This window comes from Aquarana catesbeiana, linkage group LG04 (genome assembly GCF_042186555.1).
Source record: "Aquarana catesbeiana isolate 2022-GZ linkage group LG04, ASM4218655v1, whole genome shotgun sequence".
NCBI lineage: Eukaryota > Metazoa > Chordata > Amphibia > Anura > Ranidae > Aquarana > Aquarana catesbeiana.
In genome coordinates this window covers 233067648-233085199 of record NC_133327.1, presented here as the reverse complement: position 1 = coordinate 233085199, position 17552 = coordinate 233067648, and the positions used below count along the sequence as shown (strand labels likewise).

Below are 17552 nucleotides of genomic sequence, written 5' to 3'. Positions count from 1 at the left end.
TATTGCTAATGTTTTGTTTAGATTAACCCCAATGTTAAGGCTTTCTATATGAAGAAACTTTCCATTAATATACATAAAAAGTTCAGTCTATAGTATTAAAGAGGGGCCCCAGTCCCCCCCCCAAAAATAAAAGTCAGCAGCTACAAATAAAGGACACTTACCTGCCCCTGAATCGAGCACTGTCCTCACCCAAGCTGATTCTTCAGTTGGCTTCAGATGCAGGCGCCAGCATCTTCACTAAGAAAAACTGGCAGGGAAGCCTTGCCAGCCGGATTCAACTGCGCATGCGTGAGTCGTGCTTAACTTTGTGATTGGTCCCGCAGTCTTTTGGGGCCTGTGATGTGTCCCTGAAGGCTGCGGGGGAAGGAGGTTGCTGAACTTCCTCTCAGATTGCCGCAGCGATCTGACCATGTGCGGGGGAGCATGTACCTGTCAAAGAAGTGCCAAATGTAAAGGAAGAGGAGGAAAAGCGGAACTTTACCTTTTGGGTGACGTTCCATTTTAAACAAAAAGAGAAACATTTTGAGAGAAGAGCAGAATGCCAAACTGGAACAATGGGGCTTATTTACCAAAGCTGGAGAGTGCAAAATCCGGCTTGTCTCTGCATAGTAACCCATCAGCGTCTAGCTTGTTCAGTTAAGCTTTGGCAATAAAACTTGGAAGCCTCTGAAGCAGTTGGGACACCAGGCGAAACTGGTCAGGCTCCATTTCTGCTACCTGCTCTAACTGCTCAAGGTACTACCCAACTTGGATGATTACATACAGACCCAATAAGTATTGCTTGCCATTCTAAGGACTTTTCTATATGAGTGTTTGCTGATACATGAAGAGCCTGATATTTTGATGTAATCCATTTGATGGGATAAGCATTAAAGTCACCCTTCACACTGGTTTCATCATATGTATGTGACTTCACACATGGGTATTTGCTATATTGCCAGGACTTATAAGGAATAAATATGATGCTTGTATTAAGGAGAGTGTTATTCAACATTAGCTTGTTGTTTTAATACCCCTGCGAGGGAGTGAAAGTATATGTGTGTAGAGGACTCCTTTTCATCTATATATACACATTAACCTCCTCTGGACCAGGAATATCACATAGATGTGATTGGAACTTTGCATTACATATATCTGTGTGAGGGAGGTAAAGTGAAACACATTAATTTGGGGATATTCCCCACATCCATAAGTTGTACACTCCAGTCCACCTTCTCTTGACCACAGTGCATGAGACCACTAGCTCTCACCACCAAGCTCAACTTTCAAACACAACATATATAGGAGAATACGTTTATAAGCAGTCCCTTCAGAACATCTCTATGGACACTTCAATATATTCCATCCAAGGGAAGATAGTACAGTGATCACATAGGATTGAAACGGATCAAAGACAAGTCCTCTTTTCTATATTATGCTAACATAAATGTTGCAACAGCAACGCTATTGATTTACTTGCTTATGGCAATGCATTGAGGTTGGGTGGCCACCCACAGTGATTAATACGATTAATACTATTTATAATCTCTGAACCATACATGTGTTTGATAGGTTTGGAATATAGATCATATACAAGTGAGCTGTATGAATGGAGCAGGTCTAGCAGGATATGTTTTTTAGCATACGCCTGATTTTGCACTCTCCAGCTTTAGTTAATAAATCCCAATGTACCAAAACAAGTATACAACCACCAAAAACAGTGCGCATAACACTTCAATGCCTTCATCTATAGGTATACAAATGTATTGTTATGAGGTAAACTACATTTTTAGTATTATAAGTTAATACTAATTAAATTATAAATCAACTGCAAAAAATACCAAAGGTTACACATACATTTTATATACCTTCCTAGAGTAAGAAGGGAAGCTTTCAATATTATTATAATTTTTACAGGATTCTGTATAATATAATAGCATGCAAATATTCATTTGTATGCTAGTATAGGGTTTACTCTAGAAAATATATACTGTAGATTAAAAGAATTACCTCTGTTAAACAGTTTATGGATCAAATGGATTAGTTTTGCTACAGCGTTGATTAATTTAATCTCATTACATTATATTCTATGCAAGTCACTGCAATAGTGATTATTTTTGAAATAGCTGAGATTCAATCAGGTACATTTGGGTACAATTCACTGTCTCTCCAAAGATGGTACATTACCACAAATTGTAGAACTAGCTGCATAGGACAGAATATTAACTGTTCTCTCTATTTTGATTTGTCACAGGCTAAATTTGCATTAATGATACGTTTAATGCAGTGATAGGAAATGTTTAAATAATGTTGATTTACAGAATTTTATGCGACTCTAACCTGAGCCAATGTAAAAAACAAAACAATAATTTGCTCAATTTAAAATAATATACAAGGTTCTGACCATTTTCTTTTCTCCACAGCAGCAAACGCAATACAGCTTGGTCATGAATGAGATGGGATATGTAAAAGCACATATACATATTTTAAGAAATTTATAACTGGAGTCAACTTTTTTTTTTTTTGCTTAAAATTATTAATTTTCTAAGATGAGTTTAATCCCCTGAGGCTGGGTTCACACTGGTGTGACACGACAGCCGTCCTACTTTGGATCCGACTTTGCCCTGCGACATGAAGCCGGCATGTGTCCGACTTTCAATGAAAGGGGATCCGACTTGGATCCCCGCCAATGCCGGCACTGTGTTTGGTATGAATCTTTAGGGGGGAACTCCGCGCCAAATTTTAAATAAAAAACCGGCATGGGTTCCCCCTCCAGAAGCATACCAGGCCCTTGGGTCTGGTATGGACCTTGAGGGGAACCCCCTACGCCGAAAAAACGGCGTGGGGGGTCGCCCCCAATCCATACCAGACCCTTATCCGAGCACGCAGCCCGGCCGGACAGGAATGGGGGTGGGGACGAGCGAACGCCCCCCCCTCCTGAACCGTACCAGGCCGCATGCCCTCAACATGGGGGGTTGTTGCCTTGGGGGTGGGGGGCGCGCTGCGGCCCCCCCACCCCAAAGCACCTTGTCCCCATGTTGATGAGGACAAGGGCCTCTTCCCGACAACCCTGGCCGTTGGTTGTCGGGGTCTGCGGGCGGGGGGCTTATCGGAATCCGGGAGCCCCCTTTAATAAGGGAGCCCCCAGATCCCGGCCCCCCACCCTATGTGAATGAGTATGGGGTACAGCGTACCCCTACCCATTCACCTAGGAAAAAAGTGTCAATTTAAAAAAAAACACTACACAGATTTTTAAAGCATTTTATTAGACAGCTCCGGGGGTCTTCTTCCGACTTCGGGGGTCTCTCCGGTTCTTCTCCACGCTCTCCGGATCTTCTGCCGGGCTCCTCCGCTCTCTTCTGCTCTTTTGCCGCTCTTTTGCTAAAGCGGAGGAGCCTGGTCTTCAATCTTCTGCCTTCTGCCTTCTGCCCTCTTCTCCTGATGTTGACACGACGCTCTCTGGGGCTAGAATGCTCTCTGTGCGCTCTGCTCTGACTTATATAGGCGGTGACCCCGCCCCCTTATGCCGTCACAGTCCCTGGGCATGCTGGGACTGTGACGTTTTAGGGGGCGTGGTCATCACCCGATGACCACGCCCCCTTATGCCGTCATAGTCCCAGCATGCCCAGGGACTGTGACGGCATAAGGGGGCGGGGTCACCGCCTATATAAGTCAGAGCAGAGCGCACAGAGAGCATTCTAGCCCCAGAGAGCGTCGTGTCAACATCAGGAGAAGAGGGCAGAAGGCAGAAGATTGAAGACCAGGCTCCTCCGCTTTAGCAAAAGAGCGACAAAAGAGCAGAAGAGAGCGGAGGAGCCCGGCAGAAGATCCGGAGAGCGTGGAGAAGAACCGGAGAGACCCCCGAAGTCGGAAGAAGACCCCCGGAGCTGTCTAATAAAATGCTTTAAAAATCTGTGTAGTGTTTTTTTTTAAATTGACACTTTTTTCCTAGGTGAATGGGTAGGGGTACGCTGTACCCCATACTCATTCACATAGGGTGGGGGGCCGGGATCTGGGGGCTCCCTTATTAAAGGGGGCTCCCGGATTCCGATAAGCCCCCCGCCCGCAGACCCCGACAACCAACGGCCAGGGTTGTCGGGAAGAGGCCCTTGTCCTCATCAACATGGGGACAAGGTGCTTTGGGGTGGGGGGGCCGCAGCGCGCCCCCCTCCCCCAAGGCAACAACCCCCCATGTTGAGGGCATGCGGCTTGGTACGGTTCAGGAGGGGGGGGGGCGCTCGCTCGTCCCCACCCCCATTCCTGTCCGGCCGGGCTGCGTGCTCGGATAAGGGTCTGGTATGGATTGGGGGCGACCCCCCACGCTGCTTTTTCGGCGTAGGGGGTTCCCCTCAAGTTCCATACCAGACCCAAGGGCCTGGTATGCTCTTGGAGGGGGAACCCATGCCGGATTTTTATCTAAAATTTGGCGCGGAGTTCCCCCTCAAGATGATCTGAGCACAAGTCGCGTGCCGAAGTCGGATCATGCGAGACGGCAATCCGACTTTGATCCGACTTCAATGATAGTCAATAGGCTGAAGTAGGATCAAAGTCGGACCAAAGTAGTACAGGGAGCATTTCTAAAGTCGGAACGACTTGTGTCGGACCAGTTAGGACGGCTCCCATAGGGAAACATTAAATTTCACACATCATGCGACATGAGCTCCCAATGTCGGAGCGTTTGTCGGACCAGTGTGAACCCAGCCTGACTCAACAACTCTGAAACTTAAAGTATATGCAATGTGTTCCACACAGTTGTGGTATTTTTTTTCCCCCTCCCAATGACCAAACAAAATTGCTCAGTTTTGCTTTGATATCCAGCGTTTTTTATGTCCTAGCACAGCCTCAAACCCACTCATTGAAATCTAAATTAATATTTGAACCGTCTCATTAATTCTTCTGTCTTCCATGTACTGATGATATCCAAAGGATTTCAGTCGAAGGTCTTCATAAGTAGTGTCAGCAAAAGATTTTCTTTATAAGGAAAACACATTGATACAGCCTGTAGAACAGAAACATCCATCACTTCTTATCATCCGGCAAGGAGTTGAGATGATGAGTAAGAGGAATTTTATTGTTCGACAGATTGTGCATTTCACAGCCAATGAGTTAACATATATTTTAAAAGGATTTACATTTTAATGACTTTGGCAAAATTTCCACCAGAGGTTGCACATTAGCCCGATAATTTGCTTTGCTACCATTAAATTGCTATATTAAAAATGATTAAACCATAAACACTTTGAGGGGTTCTCAAGAATGACACTAAGTGCTATTTATATCTAAAATTGCCAATGATCATAACCCTTATACAGTTTTAGAAGAGATATATCTGTGAAGACAATTTTATTATCATGGATTCCTTAAAGCCCAACTTTAGTATTTTTAAGTAAGCACAGGAGACAGTACTTATATTTAATAGTTGACTGTCTTAGTTAAAGTCCTCTGCCACAGGGTCATAATTAGAATAGAAAAAATAAAAATAAAATGTATATATAGCTATATATATAGATATAGATATAGATCTATATCTATATATCTATCTATAGATATATAGATATAGATCTATATCTATATCTATATATATATATATATATATATATATATATATATATATATATATAGATATTTATATATAGATAAATCTATATATAGATATATATCTATCTAGATATAGATATAAATCTATATCTAGATCTATCTAGATATAGATATATATCTAGATATAAATATATACAGGGCTTTTTTCTCACAAAATAGGTGCAGGAACTCAAAAGTAGATTCTGTGTTTACAAGTGATAGTGGTGAGCAGGGAGCAGTGGGCCTGAGCCAGAGGTGGTGGAACTGAGTTCCACCAAATTCCAGCTAAATAAAAGCCCTGGATATCTATCTATCTATCTATCTATCTATCTATCTATCTATCTATCTATCTATCTATCTATCTATCTATCTCTCTATCTATCTATCTAAAGATAAAAACAGAGCAGCAAGGTGGGACTTTATATGAGGCGCAGGGTGTGTAGAGCCCAGCACCTCCATCCCCGATAATTTGAGCAAAAAAAGAGAAAAAAACAGTGGGACTTTATATGAGGCATGCACCCCAGGAGATAACACGATAGCAATGAATATGGCAAGTACCTAAAATAGTATAATTGAACCAAAAACGTTGCAAAAAAGCATTGCATGACATCAATTGGCGTTCAATGGTTTAATTGTATATAAAATATGACAGAGGTAAAAATAATTACATAATTAGTTCATACTGTACATACTGTAAAAAAAACACATTCATATAAGGCATGTCTCTATAATAGATATGTATCCCTGGTTGAATGGTAAAAATCTAATTGATATATAAATAATAATGCAATTATAAAAATAATAATAAGGGGGCAACTATTGGCTCATAATCCCATAGTATAGCAACATAATTAGTTCATACTGTAAACATTATAGATGACCAAATTCATTGAAGCGTGTCTCCATGATAGATAGTTGTAGCCGTGATTGGTTGGCACAATCCAGTTGGTATATAAGGTAGTTAATGGTAATAATGTAGTATAAGCGAGAGGGCATCTATTAGCTCGACGCGTTTCGTGGCGACTGCCACTCTTCAGGAGCAGGTATGAGGTAGGTGTCTATAAATATTGAAACATATATATTAAAAGAAAATTTTTTTTGTATAATAGGTCTATGTGGAGAGAGAGGAGGGGGAAAGGGGGCGGGGGAAAGGGAAACATTTTTTGCAACGGTTTTGGTTCAATTATACTATCTTAGGTACTTGCCATATTCATTGCTATCATGTTATCCGCTGGGGTGCATGCCTCATATCAAGTCCCACCCTTTTTTTTCTCGTTTCTTGTTCTATGTATCTATCTATCTATCTATCTATCTATCTATCTATCTATCTATCTATCTATCTATCTATCTATCTATCTATCTATCTATACACACACACACACACACACACACACACTGTATATATGTATGTAGTCTTTCAAGCCTTAGAGGTCATAGGTGGGAACTTGTCAGAAATGATTCTGAAATTTGAACAGATCACTACCAGAAATGTTGAAAAACTTTGGGTCGGTCTGGCTGCTGCATGTGTGATGTCAATCAGTGATTCGCGCATTCAGAACCGGCAGTGCTACTATGCAAACGCTGGGGAGCTATTTGGCTTATGGAGCAACATGGGGGAGGGAAAGAGGGGGAAGAGGCAGAGAGACTCTTTTGGGAGACTGAATGTTCTGCACAGGCACGGTGAAGCTGAACACAGTGAGGGGGAGAACTGGAGAAGAGCGACATGAGAGTTGGCTGGCCACACATGAAATTCCTCCTACTTTGCTGGCTGTCTGTGTGGCAGTGCCTGGATCATTCATTCAATTTGGATCAGGGCCTGTACCCCTTCCCACACACCCACAGTGGTAACTTTCTGGTGCTGTGGTAGTTAATACAGCCATTGGCTTTGTCATAGGCACTGGTCAAGAGTGCCAACTATGCCCGTTCTTTCACTCCCCTCCTCCATTCATGAAAGCTGTACTATAGCTTCCATAAATGAAAAGCACTCTATGAATGGAGGAAGCAGACCTTTCATTTATTCGCCCACCCTCCGCTCATGCTTATCATTGATGGAAGCTATAGTACAGCTTCTATGAACAGAGTGGCATTTTAACCTCCACAGCACTAGAAGATTACAGCTGTGGGGGTGAGAGAGGGCAAAGGGTGTAATATTGTACTAGGACAGCTGGAAACAGCACAGATTTTCTTTTTTTTTTCTTTTTTATTTGAACTAAATTAAGGCTAAAGGGAGATTTTGCTTCACTTCCTTGCGATGCATGTAGAAAAAAATGGGGTGAGCAGTTTGTCAAGGCATAGACAGAAAAAAAATATTTAGACATTTAAACATTCTGCACTTTACTAAAATGGTTTTACATCCTGACAGGAAGTAAAGGGAAATTTCCTCAACAGAAACATACCTAGTAAAAGCATGACAAAGGCTCTAGGCCAGTGGTCTCAAACTGACGGCCCTCCAGCTGTTGTGAAACTACAAGTCCCATGAGGCATTGCAAGGCTGACAGTTACAAGCTTGATTCCCACAGGCAGAGGCGTGATGGGACTTGTAGTTTCGCAACAGCTGGAGGGCCGCCAGTTTGAGACCCCTGCTCTAGGCCTACGCTGCTTCATCCAAAACAAAAGAAAATGTTATGGATGCAGTTTGTTGCATGGAATTTTAAACTCACATATTTGAATTTATTTTGAATGGTTTTTTTTGTTTGATTTTTTAAATGTGAGGGTTGGGGGGGGGGGGACACAAAACTTTGAGCTTGACTGCATAAAAGGATCATTTATACAGCAAAGGAAATAAGTTGTAAGTTTATTATATTTTGTAATGGAAAAAATGACTTAAAATAATATCCTTCTTTTCCAAACCAGAGTTCTTTCTTGATTTTGGCTGTTGAGTCATTGTTTTTCTATAGACACTGGAAATAGCAAGATGGAATCAAAATGATTTAGTAAACTTGTGTCCAGTTTGAAATATTACACAATCCTTTGATTAGATTTTGAAAGGATGTGGAAATCTTTCCTGAACACAGTGGAGAAAATTACACCTTATCCATGCGAGGAAGAATTTATTATTGTGGATTATTTGTATGAATCAGCAACAGCCAATAGACAAGTTGGAAACAGAAAGGCTGAAGGATTTAAGTGGTCTAATATCTGAAATAAATATTATCCCTTTAGTTTCCAAGTAGCTTGCTATGAAAGACACTTAAATTGATGTTATTGATGCTGAAATGACCTGATGTTCAAAGCAGAAGTATTCTGTCATGGTGCAGTTTGAACAAGCTAAGCACCAGAAGCTGATTTGTTTTCTCCTTCTGCTGGCACATCATTAATAAAATATTTTTTTAACAATTATAACATAAGGAAAACTTACATCAGGTGTGGTTTAATTGGTAAATGACAATCTTCTTGAAAATCCTCAAATGGTTAGAAGCTATTTTGTTCTTTATATAAATTGATGTTTTCATTTCTGTAAACATAGGGGTTGATTTACTAAAGGCAAATAGACTGTTCACTTTGCTAAAAAAATACACGTTGTAAGAGAATTTTCCACAGAGCTTAGTGAATGAGTCAAAATTCTGCTGACTTCCATCATCCAATCATGTACAAGCAAATATTCTTTCTGTTCTCTCTGCACGTTATTGGTTAATCTTTGTAAAGTGAAACTACACCACCTTCACTAAGCTTTGGGGCAAATTCCCTGCAAAGTGCTACTTTCTGTGCAAAGTGGACAGCATATTTGCCTTTAGTAGTTTATAGTATTTAGGCTATTGTCTGCATTTGTAAGGAAGAGCCAAGGACATTATAGCAAAGAGACAAGAAGCGCAGTCATCCTTGCATTAACCTTGGGCATGAAGCAATAGAACCTGAATAGGTGAAACTCAAAAATGGTTCTCAGTTAAAACTGACATATGGGGGTTATTTACTAAAGGCAAATCCACTTTGCACTACAAGTGCAAACTACAAGTGCAAAGTGCACTTGAAATTGCACTGAAAGTGCACTTGGAAGTAAAGTTGCTGTAGATCCGAGGGGGATATGCAAGGAAAATAAAAAACAGCATTTTAGCTTACACATGATTGGATGATAAAATCAGCAGAGCTTCCCCTCATTTCAGATCTTCCCCTCAGATTTACAGTGACTGCACTTCCAAGTGCACTTTCAGTGCAATTTCAAGTGCACTTTGCACTTGTAGTTTGCACTTGTAGTGCAAAGTTGATTTGCCTTTCGTAAATAACCCCCATTGCATAAACTGAGTAAAGAACTAGTGAACATCAGTGTTGCCTCTGGTTTCTCTGACGATGATGCTTTCCCCATATTGATCAAAAGGTATCAGTTTATTCTGTCTTTCCCCGTTCCTCCTTTCCCCACTCATTAACATGCTAATTACATCATTTTCTTTGCATACCTTATTTTACATCCAGTGATGTTATCACTGGGTCTCTGTGTTTTTCTAGGCAGGCAAATTATGACTGGTGGGCGTGGCTGTCACAATGCTGTGCGTAGCTTCCTGAAAATATTTGTACTGGCTTTTGGCTAAAAGATTGAAATTAATTCTTGATATAGAGTGTTAAAGTCATGGTAAACTCAGTTATTATTATTATTTTTATTACACAGGATTTATATAGCGCCAACAGTTTACGCAGCGCTTTACAACATTAGGGCAAACAGTACAAGTACAATACAATTCAATACAGGAGGAATCAGAGGGCCCTGCTCGTTAGAGCTTACAATCTAGAGCTTAGTTACACCACTTGTACCTACCGGAAAGCCTGTAATAAGGCTTACCTGTAGGTAGTGTGAATATCTCCTAAACGTGCACAGTTTAGGAGATATCCAGAGTGCATGCAGCCGATGACATCATCTGCGCATGCGCTCTCAAGGTTTGGCTTACAGTGCCGGACCTTCAGAGTCCGTGCCGGAAACGACAGGTCCCGTGCGCGTGAGCGAAAGTGACGGCATCACGCTACCGGCCACAAACCCGAAAGGAAGACCGGGGCACCCGTCTCAGAGCTGACATCACGGCATGAGAGGGCTTCATTCTAAGGTAACTTTCTCATAATGTGCTAGTATGCAATGCATACTAGCACATTATGACATTGCCTTGCAGGATTTATTATTTATTTTTTTACCACCAGTGGTTTACAACCACTTTAATGCCGCGTACACGCGGTCGGACTTTTTGGCTACAAAAGTCCGACGGCCCGTCCGACAGACTTTCGACGGACTTTTGGTGGACTTGCGGCGTACTTTCTAATGAACGGACTTGCCTACATACGATCACACAAAATCCAACGGATTCGTACGTGATGACGTACACCGGACTAAAATAAGGAAGTTGATAGCCAGTAGCCTATAGCTGCCCTAGCGTGGGTTTTTGTCCGTTGGACTAGCATACAGACGAGCAGATTTCTGGGTCCGGCGGAGTTACGACGTAAAGATTTGAAGCATGTTCCAAATCTAAACTCCGTCAGATTTGCGACTGGAAAAGTCAGCTGAAAGTCCGGGGAAGCCCACACACGATCGGATTGTCTGCCGGATTTGGTCCGTCGGCGTCCGTCTGACTTTTGTAGCCGAAAAGTCCAACCGTGTGTATGTCCCATAAGTCTCTGAAAACTTCACAGAGAAGTGCATCTGATCATTGCAATAGCAATAAAGGATGCTATGGACATGGCGCTGCCTTAAAGTGTATGTTACAGTGTGGAGAAAGCCTTCAGGAGCAGGGAAAAAGAAAAGTATAGCTGCTTATTCCTCTACTGTTAGATGAAACACGCTTTTAACTCTTGCAATGTGTGGAGGGAGGGCTACAAGGGTCTCAGTGTTTATTATTTGTGACAAACAGTTGTCTAGTGTTATAAAACAGTGGGGGATCTTGGTGAAATCTTTGAAGAAAATATGTGTTTTACTTTCTTCATTTTGGATTCAGGTACAAAGTCTTACATGTTCTGCTGACTGTGAATGATATGTTGTAAAATACATAAAACCTTCATAAGAAATGTCAATTCGTGCAGCCTCATGCTTAGCAGACTGAATACACTTTGTTGATTCCATCCATATTCAGTAATGTCAGTTTCAATCCGAACTCTGGCTGAAGTCTTTTCCCCGGAGAAAGAATTTGAATGTATTTAATGCAACAATTATAGGAATATAGTAGCAGAAGAATGGAAGCAACATAGTTCTTTATGTTTGTACACAAACTGGAAACTTGTATAGGCAGCTTTACTGTGTTGCCTGCTGTAAAATCAATTTACAGTCTGATACATATGACAAGTAAATATGGCTGTCTATTGACTCATTATAATATGACCTGCCAACAATAAACAAGTGCATAGGAAATCATCCATGGGATACCAAATGTGCAGTGAGCATGAAAGGTTTAATTACTTTTAAAGTGTACCTGAGCCCTAACAATGAACTTTTTGTATTTGTTATGGTTTGTTCTTTAAAGATACCATTAGAAACATTTTGTTATATCTGTTCAATAAGTGAAAAAAATACCTGTTCATCATGTGATAAATTGAGAGCCATCCCGCGCACAGTGGGGTTTATTTACTAAATTGGAGAGTGCAAAAGCTGGTGCAACCCTGCATGGAAACCAATCAACTTTCAGGTTTTATTGCCAAAGCTTAATTGAACAAGATGAAGTTAGAAGCTGATTGGCTACCATGCACAGCTACACCAGTGTCTTAGTGCTCCAATTTTAGTAAATCTACCCCAGTGTGTCATGTGAAGGACTCTAATTAGTCCTCCCAGTTTATCAAAAGACATTTGAGCAGGGCTGACAACACCCAGTCCACAAAAATGCTGTGTGTTGTCAGCCTACAACCAGACTTGGGAAACAAATACATGGAAGCATTTTTCTGTACACACAGTTTTTTTTTCAAAAGGATGGGACATGGGGAAATGTGCATGTATGTATTAAAATTTGCTGTATATAGTTGTTTTGACCTTACATACACCTTAAAGCAAATATGAAATTGTAAATAGAGGCTATGCCTGTAAACAAGATAGTGGATACTTATCTCTTCCACTGCCAGCCCCACCAATCACTGCTTTATTGAAGCAAAATTCTCCCCAAAGCCTCTGCAAAGACCAAGACTTCTGGTGATGTCAGTCTCCTGGTCCTCTGCTATGCACAGTGGTTACTTGTGCCAACCACTACAGGACACAGCAATGACCAGGTCTATGACCACCACCACCATCTAACAAGGGAAGTAAGCATTTGGGTAGGAGAGGATTAGGACAACCTAAACAACTATGAAAACAATAATTTTAACAAGTTTACAGCTGTTAATATTTCTTTAGGTTGGCTGTAAATGATGTTCATGCAAGATTTCTATAGAGTTCCTTTACACCGTTCTTTCAGTTTTTTGGAATAGTAGAGCTGCCACTATACTTCTGAACCACTCCAAAGTGCTGCAGGTCACAAGTCTCCAACCCCCCTTTCCCCTTGGCTTTCTACAAAATGCAGCCTATGGCCATGTGTTTTGTTAAAGGCTAAAGTATGAAGAGGGGGAGACACTACACCAATGTTGGGGTCTATGAAACATACATTGCTCATGCCTGAAGCAGCCTAAAAGTATACCTGGAGCTCTAGTATTCCTGACAATTGAAAGTACTATTTAAAACAACTCTGAAGAGCTTGCATAAACAGATTTACAGCTGAGTTTAAACAAAAATATTAGCAGCTATAAACCTGCCAAATACGTATATTGTGCTTGGAGTTTTAGCGCTAAAGCTATCATTTTCACACAGGACAATGAAGACATACAGTGGATATAAAACGTCTATACACCCCTGTTAAGATGTCAGGTTTCTGTGATGTAAAAAATGAGACAAAGATAAATCATTTCAGAACTTTTTCCACCTTTAATGTGACCTATAAACTGTACAACTCAATTGAACAACAAACTGAAATCTTTTAGGTGGAGGGAAGTAAAACTAAAAAACTAAAATAATATGGTTGTATAAGTGTGCACACCCTTAAACTAATACTTTGTTGAAGCACCTTTTGATTTTATTACAGCACTCAGACTTTTTGGGTATGAGTCTATCAGCATGGCACATCTTGACTTGACAATATTTGCCCACTCTTCTTTGCAAAAACACTCCAAATCTGTCAGATTGTGAGGGCATCTCCTGTACATAGCCCTCTTCAGATCACCCCACAGATTTTCAATTGGATTCAGGTCTGGGCTCTGGCTGGGCCATTCCAAAACGTTAATCTTCTTCTGGTGAAGACATTCCTTTGTTGATTTGGATGTATGCTTTGGGTCGTTGTCATGCTGAAAGATGAAGTTTCTTTTCATGTACAGCTTTCTAGCAGAAGCCTGAAGGTTTTGTGCCAATATTGACTGGTATTTGCAACTGTTAGTAATTCCCTCTACCTTGACTAAGGCCCTGTTCCAGCTGAAGAACAGCCCCAAAGCATGATGCTGCCACCACCACGCTTCACTGTGGGTATGGTGTTCTTTTGGTGAGGTGTAGTGTTGTTTTTGCGCCAAACATATCTTTTGGAATTATGGCCAAAAAGTTTAACCTTGGTTTCATCAGACCATAACACATTTTCCCACATGCTTTTGGGAGACTTCAGATGTGTTTTTGCAAAATTTAGCTTTGATGTTTTTCTTTGTAAGAAAAGGCTTCCGTCTTGCCACTCTACCCCATAGCCCAGACATATGAAGAGTACGGGAGATAGTTGTCACATGTACCACACAGCCAGTACTTGCCAGATATTCCTGCAGCTCCTTTAATGTTGCTGAAGGCCTCTGGGCAGCCTCCCTGACCAGTTTTCTAGTCATCTTTTTATCAATTTTGGAGGGATGTCCAGTTCTTGGTAATGTCACTGTTGTGCCATCTTTTCTCAACTTGATAATGACTGTCTTCACTGTCTTCCATGGTATATCTAATGCCTTGGAAATTCTTTTGTACCCTTCTCCTGACTGATACCTTTTAACAATGAGATCCTTCTGATGCTTTGGAAGCTCTCTGCGGACCATGGCTTTTGTTGTAGGATGCGACTAAGAAAATGTCAGGAAAGACCTACTAGAACAGCTGAACTTTATTTGGGGTTAATCAGAGGCAGGTGTGTACTGACTCCTATTTAATATGAGTTTGAATGTGATTGTTTAATTCCGAACACAGCTACATCCCCAGTTATAAGAGGGTGTGCACACTTATGCAACCACATTATTTTATTTTTTTATTTTTACTCCCCCTCTAAAAGATTTCAGTCTGTTTTTCAACTGAGATGTACAGTTTATAGGTCACAATATAGGTGGAAAAGTTTTGAAATTATTTATCTTTGTCTCATTTTTTTACATCACAGAAACCTGACATTTTAACAGTGGTGTATAGACTTTTTATATCCACTGTACAACTTAAAAATAAAAAATTATAGACAGTAAAATTTTTCTGGGTAGAATAGTTATGCAAAGTATCTTTGACCAAAAACCTGCTTCTTCTCACTTCTAACATTGGACACTGCTAGGCCCCTTTCTCCATTATACAGATTCCACCTGCACATTGGTGGATCACTCCACTGATCCCAGTTGAGCAGGCAGATTACAGGTTCATCTCCGCTCACTGTGCAGAGTGGAGATTGACACAGTTCCACTCTCCTCTATGGGGAAATTGGGTGAAAACTGACCACCTACTTTTTTATCTGATCATATCAAATTGGTTACACCATGGAAAATAGGACTACCGTCCATCTGGATTTTGCAGTATACCTATTTTGGGTGTAGTACAGCCAGTGATTCTGCCTTTCATGTCTAGGCGAGAATGACATTCCCCTGTACAAAGCCTCCTGTGATAGCCAAGTCATGAATACCAAGAAGATTCAGGCCTATTTAGAATACACTGGGCATGCACAGCACCGTGTCATCAGAAGGCTGATTATTAGGACTCAGAAAAGCCAGCTGGCCTCCCGAAGACACCACCAAAGAGATGGCAGTATGGGACCTGATGTGTGGCGACTTTTGGCTGGTTACAGCTGGAATGTATTGGATTCACTGAGCAGATGAGTATGCCAATATAGCTTATCTCAGTGAACAAGGTAAGAAAGTGTTAAAATCAAAATGAACCCCGGGGCGTGTAAAGTTCCATTTAAGTGCCCCACATGTAAACACAAGCTGAGAGATAAAGCCACAATATAAACTATCGCAACGCTCACTTTTATTAAACGTTTGCATCCTGTTATCAAACTGAGTACCTTGATGCTTTCATTGCTTAGTGTTTGTATGGTTTAAGGTATTTTTTTAAGGAATACAGTTGTGTTTGGTGTAAGCACACATGTGGCACACAATTTTAGACAGCGCAATTTAATTTAGTTTACATGATATCATCTGTATGTTTCATGCTTTGTGTTCATTAAAAGTATTATTCTGACTCATGTTTATTTTTAATTGGTTTTGAACTTCTTTCTGCTTGTTCAGCTCCACTGATTTCCACAAAACATTGCTTATCATTCAGTCTCTCCTGGTAAATAACTATAGCTCCATTGGTCTGTCACAATCCCATGACCTACAAACAAAACAATTGGCAAAATGACCAATCAAACATTTTGCTGGATTGTAAAAAAACAGCAAATGGCCAAATCACAGTAAAAATATGAAATGCCTGTTTAAAAGTGTCTTTATCTTGTTTTACCAGAAATGACACCTATAAATGAATTATATCTATAAGGAGTCTAGTCACCTAGTTGCAGATGTTACTGGAGTTTAGTGTGATTAGTCTGAATTAACAATCTATAGCAATCTGTCACATGGACTGTTATTTTAAGCAACTAGAAGCAGATGACTAAAAATAACAGTCACATGGCTAATAATAACAATCACTGTGACAATTAACACACGTTACAGCTTAGGGAACTGTAAGTCTCTGGAATTTCATACAAATATTTAATTGCTACTTGTTTCTAAATGTAATTAGCTCTGCCTTAAAATAAATTTGTAGTTGGTTTGTACATTTTTCCTTCTATTTGGTCAGGATTACAAAAATAAATATTTAAATGTCTTTTTTTAGGGAGGCAAATATGAAATATTTCATATTAATATTACGGATTCTTTAATATACTCAGCAGGTAGAGCTTTAGACTCTTAGTCATGTTTTAAAGATCCATCATTAAACATTTTTTATATTTTTACCTCCCTAGCACAGGACCAAGTGCTAGAATATATAGTACTTTTTCCCGTTCCCCTATGGGGGGGTTATTTATGAAAGGCAAATCCACTTTACACTACAAGTGCAAACTACAAGTGCAAAGTGCACTTGAATTTGCACTGAAAGTGCACTTGGAAGTGCAGTCACTGTAAATCTGAAGGGTAGATCTGAAATGAGTAGAAGCTCTGCTGATTTTATTATCCAATCATGTGCAAGCTAAATTGCTGTTTTTTATTTTCCTTGCATGTCCCCTTCGGATCTACAGCGACTGCACTTCCAATGCAATTTCAAGTGCGCTTTGCACTTGTAGTTTGCACTTGTAGTGAAAAGTGGATTTGCCTTTCGTAAATAACCCCCTATGTGTCAATGGAGCATGCTTGGACAGGTATTTTCCCCATCCAACAGCACCACGTATCAGTAGGGATGCACTGATACCGGTATCAGTGCCGATAGCAAGCATTGGTGAGTATCGGAACTCGCACAAATGCTCCCGATACAGAAAACGATACTTTGCGGTGCAAGCTGCATCAATACAAAACGAATGGGCGCAAACTGCACTGCACTACAAAGAATCACATTTGATTTGAACAGGAATGCAGTGCAATTCCTGTCCAAATCGCATGCAATTTCCCCCAGCACTCCTGTGTGTGTGTGTGTGTGTGTGTGTGTGTGTGTGTGTGTATAGAAAGGCAAAGCGCCATCCAATGGGCAGTTTGAAAAATGTAAGAACTCACAGTACATATCTGGTCACATGCAAAATAATCTATATAGGTGTCCCGGTCCACCGATGATAGCAAATCACGGCCACTGGAGGTGCTCACAGGGCTGGAGGAGATGTAGAGGCAGTCCG

The 17552-nt window shown here is 40.7% G+C and overlaps 1 protein-coding gene across 2 annotated transcripts in view; it reads right to left on the bottom strand.

The window, feature by feature from the left end:
- The window catches only part of KCNMB2 (potassium calcium-activated channel subfamily M regulatory beta subunit 2), an 846546-nt gene that overhangs the window by 783686 nt on the left and 45308 nt on the right, over nucleotides 1–17552 (bottom strand). The window contains exon 1 of one of the 2 annotated variants that reach the window (XM_073626251.1): nucleotides 162–377. The exons of the other annotated variant lie outside the window; for it this stretch is intronic. The gene's annotated coding sequence lies outside the window, so the exon portion shown is untranslated. Of the gene's footprint in view, nucleotides 1–161; nucleotides 378–17552 lie in introns of those variants that run through there. 2 annotated transcript variants of the gene reach the window in all.